At 38.6% G+C, this 22,169-nt stretch overlaps 1 protein-coding gene and 1 long non-coding RNA gene across 5 annotated transcripts in view; both read right to left on the reverse strand.

Moving 5' to 3' along the window:
* LOC114882537 overlaps nucleotides 1–22,169 on the reverse strand; it is a 440,519-nt gene that overhangs the window by 213,003 nt on the left and 205,347 nt on the right. The gene's annotated exons all lie outside the window — the stretch shown is intronic.
* LOC123988597 lies at nucleotides 786–2,030 on the reverse strand. The gene is made up of 3 exons (XR_006830220.1): nucleotides 1,249–2,030; nucleotides 922–1,153; nucleotides 786–847 (listed from the first exon to the last, which is right to left on the reverse strand). It is a non-coding gene; the product is annotated as an uncharacterized LOC123988597 (long non-coding RNA).

Genomic DNA, 22,169 nt, shown 5'->3' on the forward strand with positions numbered 1-22,169 from the left:
TACACCTCACCGATTTTGATGAAATTTAAATATGTTGTAAAATTAGACATTTTGAACAACTTTTTTCTATACATATAACCGCCGCTCGGCCTTAGTTTTCGAGATATTTTCGAAAAACTGTCGAAACTAACACACTGAATTCTGGCCAGCCGTGTGCGTCCGTGACAACGTACGCATTAGTGTGAGATCGCCGCTTTTCTACTGTTTTTGCAGGCACCCCCTTAAGGGGGTAGGCCCAGTACGTGACGTCACCGATTCGGGACGTCGGTATTACAGCAAATTTTTCTGCACCGAAATGGTAATACCCATAGATATAGGGCAGGCCGATGAAAACGAGAGGGCGCTTTTGGCTAATTCTATATTCTATTCTGAATGTAAAAGAAATAGTCAGCTGTCGCATTGTACTTGACACAATTTAAACTAAAAGTTTGGTTGATAGTGCAAGTGTAGAAAATTTATTATACTTTTAATTAATTAAAATATGCTTATGCTACAATATGTTACGTTGGAGTGAGGAACTATAAGTGAGAAGGAAAAATAAAAGATGGGAAATCCCAGGAAAACAAAGTTCCTTACATTACACCTTTTTCCATATAACAATACTAAACGGTTAGGTTAGGGTTAGATTAGTAAATAAACATTGAATGAATATTTAAACAAAAAAGGATTAAAATACTGTTCAGTAAAATACAAGCCTTTTTTATTAATAAAATTCTACAGTAGAACATGAACTGCGTACATTTATAAGATAATTGACAGTAATTATTGAAAAAAAAAATTTTCTATACAAATTGGTTGAGACGATACCGAATATCTTCAACTATCATGCTGTACACCCTGGTCTGATCTGTAAAAATAAATAAGTTTAACAACAATTACTTTTTGAGTGTATACTACTTTAATCTACAAACTGGTACCTACACTTCCTGATGAATCCACTCGTACTTTCCTATTTCTCACCAAAATTTCTTGCAATGGTGTACAGAGTATATTCTCATTGAACCTACGATGAAAAGTTATAATCAGTTCTAATCAATCTGCATGCAATACATTTGTAAATGTATGTGTTTTACTTATCTTTATGCTTGCATTGGGAAGACCTGGTTCCTTTCCTCCCTTCATAGAACAGGATTTTCACCATTGATACTGGTCACTGAAAATAATTAAAATAAATTCATATATGAAATTCATGATCATTTCCAATTCATCCAACTACTTGTATACCAAAAGTATAAATGTCATACTTACGCTGTCATACATTGTACTCTTCCTGTGAAAAGAAAGGAAACGTAGCTGCAAGTATCAATTATTAGGAGAGTGTGAAGAGACCCACCACCACCCCCGTCATAGACGGTCCTCTTCACTCTCCAAATACTTTCATAGTTACATTCTTTTACGTACTTACATTATTTTGTACTTCTATTATTCGACAGCTCTCCATATGAGCTGAATGCACTCGTCGGTGCATTAGTGACTGTGGATTGCAATTGCTTGTTTGACAGCTCTCCATATGAGCTGAATGCACTCGTCGGTGCATTAGTGACTGTGGATTGCAATTGCTTGTTTGACAGCTCTCCATATGAGCTGAATGCACTCGTCGGTGCATTAGTCACTTTGAATTGTATTTTCTTGTTTGACAGCTCTCCATATGAGCTGAATGCACTCGTCGGTGCATTAGTGACTTCGGGTTGCACTTTTTTCTTTGACAGCTCTCCATATGAGCTGAATGCACTCGTCGGTGCATTAGTCACTCTGTACTTGTGTACTTGTACATGCTCCTCCTGTTTTTATATACGGTGGTTCTCTAATCGGCTGGTGTCGATTGAATCTACTATCTATGATTTCTGGCAACATGCAGTCCTCATAAAACTTCCTCAGTTTTTCCTCCATCTCTGTTGCCCAGAATGTATCATTTCTTGGCACTTTTATAATTTTCATTCCTTTCGGCGTCCATAAACAGAATAGAGCGCATTGTCTATTCGTTATGTGCAACTGTCCTTGCACTTGATAATAGTAATAATGAATTTTGTTCATTTCATCACCCCGGAGGAGGAACAGGCGGGGGCAAACCCGCCAATTTATTTATATTTAAAAATAAATAAGAATATAAAAAATAAGGTGTTTGTTCTATATTTCTTCAACCCACCCTTCAACATTCCACATCCCAAAACACGATATTAATAAATCAATATTACCAGTATTAGTAAAAATTAATTTCAATGGATGTAAATTAAATTAATAATGTAAATATAAATTAATAAATAATGTATTGACTAATAATAAATATTACAGTAAAAGCGTTACTTTAGTAAATATATACAATTCTTAGCAGTTCATAATAAATGTATACCTAAAATATACATAACCTAACCCTAACCTACAATCGTACGAAAATGGATACATTGCCTGTATCACGCTTTTACTGTGACATATGTATCAAGCAAACGCTTCGGTTTTCCTATTTGTATTGTATTTATTGAAAAAGGATCGTAAGCTCCATACAAGCTCATAGATCCGGAACAGCAATAAGTGGTACATATCATTACAGTAAATTCATATAAAGTCAGTAGAAAAGTCAGAGATGAACAAACTTAATTAAATAGAAATATTGTTCTTTTGTAAGAAGCGCGATATAGTATATAGTTCCTTGAGGTGTGGACCGGCGAGAAAGGTCTCTATGCACCAGGGAGGTTTCGGTTTTCCTATGATTACACGTTGGCAGTCCTCCTGAGTAGGCGCCATCTCCTAACCACTAGCCGAACTAAATTTGTCACGTGACTTGCTCTGTAGTATCCAGATAATGGCGGAATTCGTTTTTGGGAATGCTTTTACGGGAATACACTTTTCGTCCTTATATGAGAAGATTTTGATCTAAATAAGGGTTCATTCGAAAGAGGAAGGTTCAACGCAGCGCGGTCTGGTCACGGTTTGAGTCACAGAACTGTTTTAGTGACCTAAAAAATACTTGGAATCTGCGGATCTATTTTGTCGATTTTTCCTCTACTTTAGACACTCATATTATTAAATATCAACACAATCTCGTTGAACCATGACCAGACCGCGCTGCATTGGACCTTCCTCTTTCGAATGAGCCCTCACCCAGCCCCAAATCTTCTCATATAAGGACGAAAAGTGTATTCCCGTAAACCCCTTTTAGGCCCATTTTTGCCGGTAATGTCACCTCGCTGCATTACCCGTGTCTACCCCCTTAAGGTGATGCTAGCGTGGAGCCCGAACTTCGAATTCCGCGTCGGTAAAACAGTCAACGTTTCATCGAAAATTAGGCCGAACAGAAACTGATTTTAACGCCACCTGAATTATCGCATCCAACTAACGGCATGCTATGCTACGTCACTTTTCGCATACACCTAAATGACACACGGATGGTACGATAGCTATATGCATTATGTACGATGAATCGGACCAATTTTTGCGTGTCGCCGGAGAAACCACAGTTTCTCGAGCGAGTTCGGCTCGCCTTTGATGTGGTGGCAGCCGAGAATCGACGCAGCGTACAGGGAAAAAAGCAAGTTTAAATACCCGTATACGTGTGAGACAATACTAACGCAATCAAAATTTAAGATTAAAACCTTTTTATTTTTGACTTTTTTTAAATGAAAATGTTACTAACGTATTTGTGAGATTTTTCTGATAAAAACAAGATCAAACATGACATAATTTGAATTATAATTATTTATTTTCTTATTTATATCTAAATAAGTAAAAATAATGTAAATTATATGGTGTTTGGTCTTATTTTAATCAGAAGAACCTTACAATTACATTGGTAAAAGTTTCATTTAACAAAAATGAAAAATAAAAAAGTTATTGTTGAATTAATATTGTATCACTCAAATGTTTTTTCTCAGGCCCTTTAATTCTCGGACCTCTTTCTCTTTCGGTATTTGTCCTTTTCTACATTCGCCAGCATTGAAGAACTCGCTCCAGCCGTGTTGTTCTTCCAGCATCACATTTTCGTTACCTATTCATCCAATATTTGGGCGTAACGCAAAATCAGGGTCCAGCATAATATCACATTCTATGCTGAAAAAACATACTAACTTCTCTGTCTAAAAAAATTTTAATAACTCTGGCAACATATTTATTTTCGGGGTGCTTTTCATAAGTAATCAGTATTTCACCAAATTGTTCAGAATATCAATTTTTATAACATATCAAAAAATCATTGAAATCGGGAAGGACGTATTTGTTCTTCAGTTTCACTAAAAAAAAGAATAATAATAGCAACAAAAAATAATGATAGTACGTCTTGTGACACATGGGTTGAAAATCGCTATCCTAGTCGATAGAACGATGCGTGAAAAAAAAATTTACGCGTCGGAGTTCATCGCCTCTTCGAGACTCGAACTTCCCATTCTCCACAATACATTGTATCGTCGTCGACGGTTCGGTCGACGCACACATATTCACATATACGAGCTGCGAATGAGCGCGCGGTCGAGCACAGAAAACGAACAAACTGCGCCCTTCAGAAAAAACGAGGAACTAAATTTGTGGTCTGCTTTACCTTTTTGACGTCTTTCGCGAGTGAACAATCAACGAAATCGTAGTTTTCAAATTACTTCTTTCTGGAGACTTGTACATCATCCCTTAGGTACTCGTTTTATTATATCCGCCCCAAAGAATATCAGTCTGGTCCCTATTTGGACAAACTATTGGCAGAAATGTTTATATTACGAATAAATCAATGCAGGTGAGTCCGATCCGCCATTTTCTTGACCGTTGACAGACAGCAATTTCAATATTTATAAGTTTTTGACGATTTGAATAATATAAGGACCAGACAAATATTCTTTAGAATCTCCTGAACACGTCCCTCAAATTTTTCTTCATTCTGTTTAGAAATGAGGACGTAATTTGAAAACTCGCGTCTAGGGATTTTTCTAGGGACTGTCGGTAAAGTTTTTGACACTCGCATCACCTTAATCATCGAATAAAAATTTTGAAAAAAAATATGATATACAGCTAATGAATACCTACTATTTGCACTTTAATGTGATCAAATATCTTAAATAGTTTCCGAGAAAAAAAATGATAAAGTTTTTGCGTTTTACCCTCATTTCTCCCTTATCAGAGGGGATAGGGGGTTGACATTGCACACAATTGTTGTTTAGGCAAAAAGCATTATGTGGTATAAATATCAACCGAAAGTGTTGCTGGGGCCGATTCACTATGCTTATACGGCTAGACCCTTTCATACTTTTCAATTTTCTATCCTTTTCTCTTTCAATTTTAAATCGTTCGTTAAATAATATTATTTTCCTTTTTCCGCGTCGCGTCATTTTTCGTATATAATTTGCTATCGTTACCGTAACAGTAATACCGTAATAAAAGGCCGATCGCGAACGCGTAGTGCGTGTGCATCAGGTTTTCATCTCTTCTTCGCCTTCCAGATTTCCAGACAACCCAGCGAAAAGCGATTACCAAACGAATACCGTATTATCATATATCATTTAACATCGAGTTTGGTAAGTTATCTATTTCATTTTGTCCAATACGACGAATCTGGATTTAGTGAGGCAAAACGGGCGATCTTGAAACCGCGTGTTCTGGAAGTTTCCCACGAGATCGTTCCGTGCAACATCGCGTTCAAGATATCGAAGGTATTTCGCATTTTTAATAATAATTCCGTTTACGATAACGAGAGGCGGCGCACGAGACCGTTGGTCTTGGAAGTTTTCCCCCTGGGACCGTCTTCCTCTCACTGCGTACTGATTGTTCACCGAAATCGCCGCTCGAATCATCTTAAAATTCTGTCTTACGATACAATAGATTTCAATATTACCTAATTTCACTTATCTTGTCAATATATATATATAACTTTCATTTTTCTGTATTTTCAACAACTCGTACTCACTGTTAACCAAACCATTTTTATTGTTATGTTTTTCTTTTTTTGAGATTATACTTTTTGTTACACATAACTAGTTTCACATTCATTTTTGGTTCACACACACTTCCTTCCGATACATTCACGCTAACCATCTTCGCACAACTTCGCACGAGGGGCCCGTATGGGACCAGAGCATTGGCGGACTCAGAAAAAATTCAGGATCTTACTTTAGATTTTCGATTCTTTTAAATTATTCCAATCGTACCGACCTAACATCGTCGAACACGATTGGGACCGGTGGCAGCGATAATACCGTTCTCAACCGCGTATTAATCATCCAGAAAGTAAAAGAAATAATAATATAAATTAACATGAATTTCTCCAAATTTCTTTTCTTTTTATATTTTGTACGTCGCGCGACGTAACAATAAACATCCTTCGCCGCGCGGTTAAGCAGTGCGACGCACTTGGAAATTTCCCAGCTAACCGCGCCGTACAAAGAAAATTCTTGTTCTACCCTACTAGCGAGATACCTCTCCTACCTGCAAGGCATGCGTCAGCCGACCTTTCCACAAGGAATGAGTGCAATTAAGAACGAAACAATTAGTATGGAACGGAATGAAATTGTTTGAATGACTATCGAATGCGAAGGTTTGCGCGACAACCACTGACGTTTGAAATTTGTCGACCGATGTTCAAGAACGTTCGAGACGAAGGTCGACCAAGGCAATAAACATCGACAACGAACTACAGCTAAACGCTAAACGTAGAACGTTTAGAAAATATGTAAATCGTTAAAAATTGATGTACGCGGAACTAATGACAATTAAATGCAGCAACATATTTGCATACATCCGCGACTTGATAATAATTACGGTCTTTTCGTAAACCGCCGAAACGCAAATACGAACGGAATAATTTAATATTATTCATTTACTAGTTGTTCAATATAGCGAGTTAAACATCTATTAAGAAAGCTAGATCTTCTTCGATACCGAAAATATCATTTATAAGAGCTTCTTTGATTAATTGAGAAACAAATAAATTCAAATAGAATAGATTTCGAATATTCCAGAAGTATAGAAATTGCGACGCACGAAATTCACGAAGCGCTGTAGGGGTAAAAAGAGAAAGATAGCCAACGATAGACAGAGTCGGAAGGAAGGTCAAGGAGGGATGAGAACTCGGAAAATGCGCCTAGACAAAACCAATACGCGCGGGCCTTCCCTTGCGACACGTACCCTGATTTGCCAAATGATGTCCCCACTTTGGGCCCATGATCGCGGGTCGAACCCTGAGATACGATCGCTTGACTGAAGCAAATCATTCTTCGTCGAAAAATCGTGAGGTACGTGACGGGGAGCCCGTGTTCGCGTCGAGAAATAGTTTACGCGTGAAAATTGTAGCGATTAGCTGACCGGTAAAGTCCTTGTAAAAGGCAGAGTGCCAGGAGATTACGATTCTTGTTTTCCGCGTAAAGGACTCATACGAATACGTTAAACTATTTTCACACTTTTCAATTATCTATCTTTTTTTCTTTCATTTTAAATCGTTCGTAATAAATTATATTTCTTTTTTCCGCGTCGCGTCGTTTTCGTATATAATTTCGGATCGTCTCGTAACCGTAATACCGAACAAAGGCCGATCGCGAACGCGTGGTGCGTGTGACAAGTTTTCATCTCTTCTTTACCTTCCGGATTTCCAGACGACCCACAGCAAATAGCGATTACCAAACGAATACTGTATTATCTTATATCATTTAACATCGAGTTTGGTAAGTTATCTATTTCATTTTGTCCAATACGACGAATCTGGATTTAGTGAGGCAAAACGGGCAATCTTGAAACCGCGTGTTCTGGAAATTTCCCACGAGATCGTTCCGTTCATCATCATTTAAGGTATCGAAGATATTTAACATTTTTAAATAACAATTTAATTGTTCACCGGAATCGTCGCTTGAATCATTTCAAAATTGCATAATTTACTTTTCTTGTTAATATATATATATTTCTCATTTTTCTGTATTTTCAACAGCTCGTACTCTCTGTTATCCAAACCATTTGCTTGTTACGCTTTTCTTTTGAAATTATACTTTGTGTTACACCTAATTAGTTTCAAATTCATTCTTGGTTCAAACACACTTTCTTCCTATACATTCACGCTTACCATCTTCACACGAATTCGCACAAGGGGCCCGTATGGGACCAGAGCATTGACGGACTCAATAAATAAATTCAGAATCTTACTATAAATTTATCGATTCTTTTAAATTGTTCCAATCGTTACCGACCTCACATCGTCGAGCACGATTGGGACTGGTGGCAGCGATAATACCGTTCTCAACCGCGTATTAATCACTCAGAAAGTAAAAGGGATAATATAACTAAATACCAATTTCTTTTCGTTTTATATTTTGTACGTCGCGCGCCGTATCACGCTCGCGACGTAACAGACGCTTGAAGTTGGAAAGTTTGAACTTTTTGATTGAAGCTGGCGCGAGGCGTCAAATGAAAAGCGGCAGCCGAAGCCGAACGGAGATAAAAACACAAGACGATCAGAAACATGATAGAACGCGAAGCGATCTAATCCGACACACGACACATGTTTGTACGTATTTACAAGTCGTCATAAAGTGCAGTGTTTGCTCAATCGTTTGGGAATGATATTTTGAACTCTAAAGTGGATTTTGGTTTTTATTCATATTAAACTAAAAATGTATTTAATAGAAATATAATCAAACTTCAAGAACAATGAGTAAGAAAAGATCAATTGAAGAGGAACATCGTAATTTTCAAGAAAAATGGAAACTTCAATATTTTTGTGTTCAAAACAAGAATAAAGTATTATGCCTGATATGTAAAAACTCTATTTCAGTTGCTAAGGAATATAATCTTAAAAGCCATTATGACACAAATCACAAAACAGACTATGATCAATACGTTGGAAAACTTCGTGAAGACAAATTGTCGGAATTGAAATCAATTCTTCAAAAACAACAAAGTGTATTCACTAAATCTGTTGGAGATAATACAGCTGCTGTAAAAGTTAGTTATATATTATCACATTTAATCGCAAGCAGATCGAAACCATTTACTGAAGGGGAATTTATTAGCGAATGCCTAATTAAAGCAGCGGCAGTATTATGTCCAGCACAAGTAAAAAAATTTTTAACTGTAAGTTTAAGTCGAAATACTGTAGCTGGCAGAGTTGATGAAATAGTCGAGAATTTGAGAAATCAGCATAATTCAACAATATCAACATTTCAAGCCTACTCTATTGCGATTGATGAAAGTAGAGATATTCGAAATATCGCTCAACTGGCCGTTTTTATTCACGGATGCGATGTTAATTTAAAAATAAGTGAAGAACTTTTGGAAATCATTCCCATGCATAATACAACCACTGGAGCTGATATTTTTAATGCACTTATGGTTGTTTAGAAGAAGTATAAGTTACCATTGGAAAAGTTGGTTTGTCTTGCAACTGATGGTGCACCTACCATGACCGGTATTACTAAAGGAGTTATTGAAAGATTAAAAGAAACATGCCAACAGCATGGTAATAATAATTTTGAACATTTTCATTGTATTATTCACTAGCAAGTACTATGCTCCAAAGTTTTAAATATCGGACATGTTTTAAAAATAGTCACCAAAATTGTAAATTATATTCGAGAACGTGGACTCGCAGCGGCGACGACGAACCATCAATGAGCCTGTGGCTATTGTATACAGTGAATATGGATTTTTCAGATAGCGATTTTTGTGAGAAGAGATTTATAGAAGCGTATTGAGAAAGTTGTGCGAGTTGTGTGTGGAATGCACCATTGGTGAGTCCCCTCAATTATTAAAATTGTCAAGTTTAAGTTCCGGCAACGGCTATTTTCTCCGCCCGCGCATTATATTCAAAGGTTTCGACGAACCTCACCCTTTTCCAGCCCCCTTTACAATTCCCAATTTTGATCCTTCCATTCGACGCACAACGTATACGGACTTTCCTGCGGACTTTTTCCCCACCCTGAGATTTTTCCCTACCCTACACTGTCCTCCACTGCGTACTCCCCCGCGAAATACTGTAAGGGCGGAAGTGCCACGAAACCCATCCCCTGTAAGCACCTCCGATACCCCTTTCCTTTTTTGATTTCGATTGCCACCGCGAGTGGCTGGCGCCCAGCGATTGTAACGAGTTTTGTAACGAAAATTATATTATAGAGTGAACCCCCAAAAGGGTCACAGTATGTATAATATACAATACATTGAGCTTGACACTGAGTCTAATAAATACATAATACATAATATAATCATTCTAAAAATCGTATTTTATCGATTTTTTGAACCTTGAAAACATGCAGCCCCCAACTTAATACAAAATAATCATGTGGCCCGTAATAACATATGAGTTTGACATGCCTAGTGTAATATGTACCGAAAATCACGATAAAAATGGGAAAGGGGTGGTTCTCCATGCAGAAGTAAATCAAAAATATATTTAGAATGTCAATCTTTAATTATTGATTCAGTCAACTTGCAATCATAAATTTAAGACTGCTCTCCCATTGAATCGACTAAGAAGCAACATCAAGCACGTGTGCACCTGAAGGGCAACGTATGTAGCTAATCCAATCATATTTGTGAACAATGTCATGACTTGCAGAAGTGCCGTGATTTGGCTCTTATTATTCTTATTACGTCCACTACACTATTCAAACAAAATTAAAGGACGTGATAAAAAAATGTTCCATCTGACTTTTTGTAACTTTATAATAAAAAGTGGTACATAATTCTATCTGGACTCATCTTAAAATGAGAGGGGGTCCAAGAGTTGCCTCTGTGAATACCGGGTCTTACTGGGTTGCCAGGCCACTCGGCTGTATTTTCACTTACACGAAAATTACTCTTCACCGGTGGGCCCTCCGGTTCATCCAGCTCGACAAACGTTAACTCAAGAAATTAAACATATTATTTCTTTTCCAAATTTTTACAAATTGAAATGTCACTATGGACATTACAAAATTTCTTTCTACACTGAGTGCACCATGAATTAAAAGATTGCACTGTCTCGTTTAAAATGACCCCTGAAAAGCTGCGGCACGATCTTTTATCTAAGTTTGAATGAAAAGCGCGTCAGCAGTGTTACAACAACTCTAGGTACACCAGCAAAAGCTTACACAACCGCCTTGTATCTTTGTGTGTCTCCACATGTGTAATACCACCACGATGCCTTATTATTTATCGGCATCGTTAATGCATGTTGATGCATTGTCTCATTGATTCTTGCAGTTTTGAATCACTGCAGTGTCATAACAGTTCTTTAGAGACTCCTCAATGTTGGATCTAACAGATCCCATACATGCTTGAACGGATTAACATCGGGATTTACCCCTGGGTGGTGGTGAATAGTCGACATACTATGCGACTGAAGAAAGTGTGCCAAACAGTGTAACCAGCTTGTAATGTACCTTGGGGTTAATCTGATGTCTACTGCACATGTTTCGATCGAAGCAGTTTTCAGGAATCATTTTAAAGGTATCACTACAATATCCAAATTTATGATGAATTGATTCTTAAAATTTTTTAATGTCCACAACACTGTTTCAATTTTTAACAATTTAGGAAACAAACGGTATGTTTAATTTCTCAGATGTTACATAGATTGACAAATTGATTAAATCGAAAAAATAGAAGCAGCACATGCTATATGAATTTTTATCATATAGTTACAAGGGATCAAATATCGGCAAATTTTTTATCACAATTCAATGATCCTTTGTGTGCAATCCGTTGGACAGTACTTAATTTGGTAGAGACCGGAAAATACTTTCATAAAATTAGTTTAAAGGGTTATTCTACTCCGGTATCAGAAAAATTGAGCTACTTTTCACCATTTATTCTGAAAAAAATTAACTGTTTTGGCTTTTATTAGACAGCTCTTATATAATATTATTAATCTTTTTAGTTGCTTCAAATAGAACATTTTTAATGGTGTTGAAATTGCACCTCAAAAAAATATCTGTATCCATGGTGAGAGCCTTACACTGTAGGGAATTTCTGTAAGGAGGCTTATTAGAAACAAAAAATGTTTTCTTTGTTTTAAGCAACTAAAAAGGTTATTTAAAAAATGCTATTACATTATATAAGAGCAGTGTAATAAATGCTGAAAAATCTATTTCGTTGTAGGAGGTATTTGCTTAGAAAAAAGCTGCATTAAATAGCTTAATTTTTAGGTGTCGAAGTAGAATGATCCCTTAATTGACGATGAGTAAATGGATCATTAAAGCTTGACGTAGTAATTCGATCTATACCAAGCCGTGACATTGTTTAAAAATACAAATCTGTGACTTGGTGCAAGAAATACTAATGTCAGTTTTTATAAAGTTGAAATATTAGCACTTAAAGATACGTAAAACAATTTACGCTCAACTAATTGTTTACAGATTGAATACCGGTTATTTCGTCATTTTTGCAAAAATATGACATTTGCACTTCTTGTAACAGGCCATAGAAATACACCATCCGAGTATGAGGAAACCCATTCAATCAACTCTCAGCACCTTTCGGATGTTCACGCTCCTGCCGGAGCTTCGCAGCTGATTCTCTGAAGATCACAACCCTGTATCAGAAATTGTCACTTTACTATGTAAGTTTACATCCTCGACTCATCTCTGCATGAAAAATCACTCCATTCTTGTTTGTACCACAATTCTCGGCACACTCTGTATATGAATGATGTATGTACTGTAACGTGATGCCACGAGTGCCCCCCCCCCCATGATATATGAAGTATATGAAGAAAACGTAGGTGAAGAGATTCAGATTATCGAAGAAATTATAGACGAAATAGATTTCGATGCCGAAGAAAATCAAGTAAGTAACAACAATGAAGGCGAAGAAACAATTAAATCAGTGTTGGAAGGTAATGAGCTGATAGTGAGCGATGAAATACCTTCCGTAGAAGACATGAACGAAGAAACGAATGAAGATGTTGCAAGTTACAACAGCGACTGGGTGGTAGAAAAAGCGGAACCACAACAGTCGGAAACGCAAATTTCAAAAGGAATAGATTTTGTTGATTTTGCATAGATTTTTGAAGAAATAAAAAATCTTGCAACACCTTCGACTATTGGATGTGCCACCGAGCATTTTGACATAGTTGGATGTCAACAATACGGATTGGAAAAAGTGTGCCATATACAGTGCGAATGTGCAATTACGTAGAGCGCATACCCTGTCTTCGACAGAACGATGGCACTATGGACATCAACCACGCCGCTGTTTCTGCAACAATGGTGATGCGCGACGGATAAAATCAACTAGAAGCATTATTGTCTGGTGTAAATGTGTTCTGTATGACGAAAAGAATTCACGAAAAATGTCAGAATAACATAATCCATGCCTTCGAAGTGGCCGCACAACGCGAAATGGAAGATGCTGGAAAAGAAGAAAGAGAATTAGCTATAGCAAGAGGCGACATACATCCAGAATCTAATATGCCATGGATCGCAGTTGTCGCAGATGACAGCTGGATGAAAATATCATACCGCGGAGAAGATTACAATTCTCTTTCTGGCGTAGGAGCCACCGTGGGATATCACACGAAGGTAGTGCAGTGTATGGTTCGTGGAAGAGCAATTAAAAAGAAAGAAGAATCGCCCGAGCATTGATGTTTCAAAAACTGGATTCGTCAGCTAAGTTCAACCGGTATGGAAAGTGCTGCTATCATCGAAAGATTCAAATGCAGTATAGAAATGCACGGCCTAGTATACACTCTATATTAGTTGCCGATGGCAATATCTGTGTGTTCAAGAAGAGATTGGACAATAATCCATATAAAGAGTATAGGGTGCATGTACGAAAAATAGAATGCACCAATCATCTACTACAGAATTTCAGTAGAAAAATAAACATCTTGGAGAACTTATGAGCATAGTGGGATAACGATTAGACGAAGAGGAGCCCAGATTGGATTCTTTGTGGGAAAAGGACCGAATCGACGTTCCCTTCAAATAAATGTGCATAAATCTATGAGTTTAATTTTAGCCGTGAGCCTCGTACTGACTTGTGGATTTTGCCCAAACGAATGCTCTCGGCGAACGAACGTGAAATTTCTCCGGCTGTTCGCACAAACCTTTCTACCTGGGGTACCGTAAACCTTTCTATTTGAGTTCTTTCTTCCGTAAACCAGTCGAAGTCAGAATGTCGACAGGAACAGATGTCACGATCGCCAGTGCAGCGTATATTGTTATAAATACAATAATTAAAAGAAAAAGAAGAAGAAAAAATCAAGATAAACGATGGTGGATTAGTCAAATATATAAAAATAGAGCAACCTCTAGTGGTGAAAATCTAATTAGAGATTTACAGGTAGAAGCTAGTGGACATTTAAAAAATGTTGTGTGCCTTTTAGCAACGGGAGATTCATATACGAGTCTTCAGTATCTATTTAAAGTATCCAAACAATTAATATCAAAAATTGTTCCGGATTTCGAAAATCAGTTTATGACGGTTCATCAGGCCATATCATAAACTGAGTTTTTCCGACCTACTTGAACCTGGCACCCGACTTTGAAAAAATCAATTTTTTCCAATTGCATTGTATTCTCCTTCGTATGTACCCGTTTGTACCACTTTCCTTTTCGTTTGTATCCTAAGGGGTGAAAAGATATGAGGGGGTGAAAATAGCCTAGCACCCCACTTTAACATTTTTCAAATCTTTTTACGGGTGCTGTTTCTTAATCGTTTGTACCCGTTTGTACCACCTTCAGTTTCGTTTGTACCCCAAGGGGTTCGTTTGTACCGACTTTTGAAAAAACTCGCAAGGGGTAACTTCGCCATTTTTTAAGATTTTTCAAATCTTTTTACGGGTGCTGTTTCTTAATCGTTTGTACCCGTTAGTACCACAAGGGGGTCGTTTGTACCGTCTTTTGAAAAAACCTGCAAGGGGTAACTTCGTCATTTTTTAAGATATTCGAAATCTGAAAGCGGGTGCTGTTTCCTAATCGTTTGTACCCGTTTGTACCACCTTCACTTTCGTTTGTACCCCAAGGGGTTCGTTTGTACCGTCTTTTGAAAAAAGCACCAAGGGGCAACTTCGCCATTTTTGTATATTTTTTATATTAATGACATAAAGACTATAAATATTGCGTAACTAGTATTACTAACTTCAAATCTACGACCTACAGTATTTCATCGTCTATGCGGTGGTCGGAAACTCTATAGTGGCTCGTTAAAAGAAAGGAACTATTTGTGATGATGAGATCTCTTATGTGCTGAATAACAGAAAACAACGCAAAACTGTTTCCACCCCCATAACATGGACTATGGCACATAAAAAAAAACACGTGTTGAATATTTTTATAAAACCTATATTTCCCCAAAGTTTCATCAAAATAGGCGTGTTACACTTCGATACGTTCCATTGTATGTGCTGTTGAGTCGCGAAAATAATTGTTGGAAACAGTAATGTGTTTCTCGGTAATTATTTAGATTATGGACGGCGGAATCAAATTTGATGATAAGTGACCAAGTCTTCTCAGTTATATGTATAGTGATCGATATTATCGACAGCCTTGATGATTCATTATCGACAATCTTGAACAGGTAGTCATTAAAAAATGTTTAAAGGTACTTAATATTTAGAACAAATATACGCGTTAATGCTTAAACAATTAGAAAACAGCACCCACAAGGAGATTTGAAAAATCTTCAACAACGCCAAAGTTGCCCCTTTGTGCTTTTTTCAAAAGTCGGTACAAACGAACCCCTTGGGGTACAAACGAAACTGAAGGTGGTACAAACGGGTACAAACGATTAAGAAACAGCACCCGTAGAAAGATTTGAAAAATGTTAAAGTGAGGTGCTAGGCTATTTTCACCCCCTCATATCTTTTCACCCCTTAGGGTACAAACGAAAAGAAAAGTGGTACAAACGGGTACAAACGAAGGAGAATACAATGCAATTGGAAAAAATTGATTTTTTCAAAGTCGGGTGCCAGGTTCTGGTAGGTGTTTTTCCGAAGGGTAAATTCGGCAGCGGTCGACTAACGGTACTTGGAAATTTGTAAACGGCACAGTAAAATTGTTCGCACGAATATCCTTTGATGGACCGACAGCCGTCGGAACCGTTCGTTCGTGCCCAGGGCCTTCGCTAACACATAACGGGCCGTTTTCGGCGCACGAATGCTCTAGTGAGTACGAGGCTACAGCCGTCGAAAAGCGTTCGTTCGCACTCTGGGTCTTCGCGAACACATTAACGGGCCGTACTCACTTGAGCATTTTTGCCCGAACGAACGTTTTCGGCGCGCAAATGCACAGGTCAGCACGAGGCTTTAGATGGCATAGTCAGAGGTGTGCGTGGACGGATTTTCGGCCACGGTTTTGAAGGCTTTAGAAAGTAGGCCATGCGATCCAGAATTGTACAAAACAACCGAAACCACAGGTAAATTGCATTGATGATCATTCTTTACATTTAAATGAATTTAAAAAATTGGTGAAAGTAAGAGTTTCTGATTCTAGTTTTAAATGCGAAATCGAAGTCGAAGCTTTGTTTGATACTGGAAGCCAAATTACTCTCATCAAAGAACAATTTATTCCGCGACATATAATTACAGTAAAAGCTGGATATATGCAACAGAGATTGGGACCCAGACGTTGCATATATCCAGCCGAGCTGTCGATTCTGGGCATTTAATGTTGCATATATCCAGCCAAAGTATCGATTCTGAGTCCGTACACATCGTTTGTATTTAGCCGCGATGTCAATTCTGCGTTCGTACACATCATTTAGACAGGCTGTATACCAAAGATGCATCAAACACGCGACGCGCGACGTGAGGTAAATACAGTAAAACTTGGATATATGCAACAGAAGTTTGTCTGGATATATGCAACATCGCTATCCCCTCCACTTGGGGGGATCCCCCTAAGCCGGACCGAGCCGCTCGGCGAGGAAACCGTGTAATATGATCCGACCGTAATATCGGTGTGACTAATACTAATTGAACGATAAACTTTTTTATTTTAACTTTTTCTTAATGAAACTTTTACTAATGCATTTGTGAGATTTTTCTGATTAAAATGGTACCAAACACGATATAATTTGGCTACATATGTATAAGGCAGGCCGTACCCCAAAGATACATGAAACACGCAACATGCAACATGCAACACGTCGCATGTTGTGTACGAACGTAGAATAGGTAACGCGGCACGGTACAAACGATTTGTACGGACGCAGAATCGACACCTCGCTTGGATATATGCAACATTAAATGCCCAGAATCGACACCTCGCTTGGATATTTGCAACGTTTAAATGCCCAGAATCGACACCTCGCTTGGATATATGCAACGTTTAAATGCCCAGAATCGACACCTCGCTTGGATATATGCAACGTTTGAAACCCGAGTCGACGCCGCAACCGGTTTTCATTTCCAATCCTCCTTTGCTTTTCGCCAACTTTTAACATCAATTTTAGCAAGTAATTATAATTCAAACTATATCGTGTTTGGTATCATTTTAATCAGAAAAATTTCACCAATGCGTTAGTAAAAGTTTCAGTAAAAAAAAGTCAAAAATAAAAAAGTTTATAGTTGAATTAGTATTAGTCACACCGATACGTTTCGGCTCTTTCCTTTGATCATCGGACCTCTCTCTTTCCACCACTGTCTGTCCTTTTCTACGTTCACGCTTGGCTGCTCGTCGCGTGTAACCCGAGATTCGACACCTCGACTGGATATATGCAACGCCTGGGTCCCAATGTTTGTTGCATATATCCAAGTTTTACTGTACCGCGCATATAAAATTGTTTAAATTTTTCAGGATTAATTTGCTGCACTGGTTTACGCAATTTAGCAACATGTAACATTTGCATTACGTTGCATGTTGTATATTGCATGTTGCATGTGGTATATTGCGTGTTTGATGCATCTTTGGTGTACGGTCTGCCTTATACATATGTAGCCGAGGTGTCAATTCTATGTTCTTTATTCTATTATTATTGCTTACTTATTTTATTATTATTCTATTATTATTGTTAGCTTGTAGGTTACTTTAATTTTCAATAGAAATAAACTGTCCGGTTTGAAATCACAGGCTTTTGCTAACATCATAAAGCATCTAATTTGCAGTCAATAATTCCGCAGCGTATTCTGAATAAATAAATAAATAAATATAATTCAAACTACAATATATCGTGTTCGATATCATTTTAATCAGAAAAATCTCACCAATGCGGTAGTAAAAATTTTATTAAAAAAAAGTCTACAATAAAAAAGTTTTGTAATCTACTGTCTGTCCCTTTCTACGTTCACGCTTGGCTGGTCGTCGCGTGGAACCCGAGATTCGACACGAAAAAGGCAGCATGCCTCACGGTAAGTGAAGGTACCGCGGCGGAAGCAGGTACCTGCGCAGGTACCTCCGAAGAAACAATCACAACTATATCTGCTGCGGATGATTTTCTTACGGAGAGATTATATGAAGAAAACATATAAAATATAGAAAATGTTGAAGAAATGGAAACTATCGAAGAAATTGTACAAGACGGAGATTTCTATACAGAAGAACATGAATTGAATACCACCGATGAAGACGAAGAAATAAATTGGGTGGTAGAGAAAGCCGAACCACAACAGCCAAAAGAACCAATTTCGGAAGGAATAGATTTTGCTGATTTTGCATATGTATACGAAGAAATAAAAAATCTTGCAAAACACTCACCTATTGGCTGTGGCATTGAACATTTTGAAACAATTGGATGTCAACAATATGGCTTAGAAAAAACGAATAATGTACAGTGCCGAATGTGCAATTACGTAGGACATATTCCGTGTCTTCGAAAGAATGATGGCATTATGGATATTAACCATGCCGCTGTTTCTGCAACAATGGTTACGGGCGGCGGATATAATCAACTGGAGGAATTACTCTCTGGCGTGAACATGTCTTGCATGACAAAAAGGATGTACAAGAAATGTCAGGATGACATAATCGATGGCTTCGAAGTGGTCGCACAACAAGAAATGGAAGAAGCTGGAAAAGAGGAACGAGAATTGGCTATTGCAAGAGGCGATGTGCTTGCAGGATATAATATACCGTGGATTCCAGTTGTCGCAGATGGCAGCTGGATGAAAAAATCGTACCGCGGAGGAGACTACAATTCTTTTTCGACCATACCATACGAGAAAAGTGCTGTATATCAGCGTGAAAAATAAATTTTGTATGATTTGCCAAACAGCAGCAAAAAAGAAAGAAGCAGCGCGCGAGCATTGCTGATTCAAAAACTGGGGTCGTCAGCAAAGTTCAACCGGTATGGAAAGTGCTGCTATCGCCGAAGGATTCAAATGCAGCATAGAAATGCACGGCCTAGTATATTCTATATTAGTTGCCGATGGCGATAGCAGCGTGTACAAGAAAATATTGGACAATGATCCATATAAAGATTATATGGTGCATATACGAAAAATAGAATCCACCAATCACCTGCTACAGAATTTCAGTAGAAAAATAAACGACATCGTAGCAAAAGGCCGCTACAAAGAGCAAAGAGCTGTCGTAAAGGACAATGCTCTGCGGCTGCGTACTGGAATAAAGAAAGCTGCAGAATACTGATTCAAACAAAAAATCAGACTAGTTGATCAAATAAAAAATTTGAAGGTGGACATGAAAAATGTACCGAGTCATGTTTTCGGTGAAAACAAGGAGTGTCAGAAGTTAGCATATTTCTGCACCAAATATTCTGATCCGAACAGAGTAAATTATGTTCCACGATTGAAGCAAGGTGGTATATATCAAAGCATTGAAGAAGCGATGCAGCCACTCTTCGCTCAAGCTGAAAGTTTGTTGTACGCTTTAAATAATAATGCTGTAGAAAGCGTTAATAATATAATTGGCAAATTCATCGGAGGAAAAAGGATAAACTTTGGACGAAGAGGCTCATATCAGGTCTACATGCTCCGTTGCATAGAGTCTCCGCTGCTGTCGTGCAATTTAACACTAAAGAGACCTTTAGCAAATTGAGTATGGCAATAAATAAAGAGCCGACAACCATCGTAAGAAAGATGGAAGAATGTACGAGAATGGCATCGAAATATAAAAATGAAGCGAAAGCATCCTCCTTCAGAAATCAGAAACAATCGTACGACCAGGATTATGGCCCCAGTGCAGCAAAACCAGATATGGAAGAGACTGTATACTCTTCCGAGTATGAAAGGCACATGGCTATACTCTATGAGTGGCAGACGATGCGGAACACGATCGAAGCGGAAACTCGCGATCAACCGAAAAGCGAAAAGTGGATAGCTTACAGGAGAAAATTATTAACCGCATCAAATTTCGGCAAGATATGCAGATTACGAAAAGATACACCGCAGGCAAATACTTTGAAGAGTATAATGTATCCGCAAATACCGAATTTACGTTCCCTCGACCACGGAAGGGAGAACGAGGCAAACGCCTTGAGGCAATTAGAAGACGAAATAAGAATTCATATTCTACCATGTGGTCTCTTCATCGATGCTGTTGTGCCTTACTTAGGTGCTACTCCTGACGGCATTGTAGACGATGATACGTCGAAGTAAAATGTCCTGAATCGGCGAAGGATTTATCGCCTGCTGAAGCAATAGAGCAACTTCCTGCAATACGGTGTATTTTCCGGGGTGATGAAATGAATAAAATTCATCACTACTATTATCAAGTGTAAGGACAGTTGCACATAACGAATAGACGATGTGCCCTTTTCTGTTTATGGACGCCGAAAGGAATGAAAATTATAAAAGTACCAAGAAATGATACATTCTGGGCAACAGAGGAAAAACTCAGGAAGTTTTATGAGAGCCGCATGTTGCCAGAAATCATAAGTAGTAGATTCAATCGACAACAGTCGATTAAAGAACCCCCGTACGTAAAAACAAAAAGAGGAACGGCTGCGGGAACGAGGCGGAGTCCCTACCGCGGAAGACGGCCACGGGGAGGAAGAAGAGGCAACAGGGGCCGCGTTAACAATTATTTTATATCATTTTCATAATTAATCGATTAAATAAATTATCCATTAAAAAAAAATCATTGTTAGTATTGTAAGGTGGTGTCACGTGCCCCCCCCCGTTACAATCGTTGTGCTCCTCTTACCTCCCACTCCAGTATTAAAATGACCCCTAACCCTTCCCTACCCACTGGTGTCGGGCTGATGGAACCGACAGAAAGGACCCGAGAAGCGGACAACCCCGAGTGGAGCTTCGAGGCCGGTGACAGACCGCCCCAATCCCTCCCAGGAAAGGGAACAACAATGCAACAAGATGACACGTCCACCCAGCTCAAACAACAGCAGCAAAAGAGAGCCAGCTGGAACCATCTGTCGCCGAGCCCAAAGACCTCAGCCCGCAACCGTCACTGTCAAGTCTCCGTCAGCCCCATCGACCCCGATTACCGACACATCGATAAGTCGATAATCGATTTATTCCGTTGCCGGAAGGCGCCCCCCATCCTAGTCCCATCCAATCCCTAAAATTATCCCGCGACGGTCTCGTCGTTGCAGCGGCGACGACGAGCCGTCAATGAGCCTGAGGCTATCACTGTATAAAGAGTATTAGAAAGCGATAAAGAGATTTTGATTGAGCGATTTGTGAGCGGAGTTTCGAGTAGAGATTTGTGGAGCGAGCGTTGTGAAACGAGATTTGTGAGAGATTGTGTGAGGCGTTTTGGTAAGCCCTTTTTACTATTGTATGGTTCTGAGTTTCGGCAATGACCACCTTTTCTTTTCGACCCCCTATTTCAAGATCCCCTTTTATGTCAACTATTCTACGCGTAACGTAACGAACTCCGTAAGAACCCTTCCAACCCTGCGACCTCCCTTCCCCCAATACTCCTCCCAGCGTACTCCCCCGCGAAGTTGTGAGGACGTAAGAGCCCGAATCCCCTCTACTGTAATAGCCCTAATACCCCTTTCTCCCTTTTTGATTGTGATCGCCACAGCGAGTGGCTGGCGCCCAACGAACGAACGTCTATTGTGAAAAGCCCTAATTATAGAGTGCACCCACGAAAGCGGGACACAATACACTTATGGAAAAAATATGAATCTAGATCCGCGACTCCTTCCATACAAAATCTCCATTTTTCAGCATTTTTTGACATTTTTGATTTTTCACGGCTTCAGTTTTCGACCTAAAAATCTGAAAAAATTCTGTAATATGTGCCTCACAAATAGAAATGTCCCTCATTTTTTTCAGAATTTTCGAATGTCATTAAATAGGAGAAATTGACCAAAAACTTCGCGATTACATTTTCACCCGTAACTACCCTCCTAGATGAGATACAGGATTAGGTTGA

Source organism: Osmia bicornis, chromosome 16, assembly GCF_907164935.1.
Source record: "Osmia bicornis bicornis chromosome 16, iOsmBic2.1, whole genome shotgun sequence".
NCBI classification, from domain to species: Eukaryota; Metazoa; Arthropoda; class Insecta; order Hymenoptera; family Megachilidae; genus Osmia; species Osmia bicornis.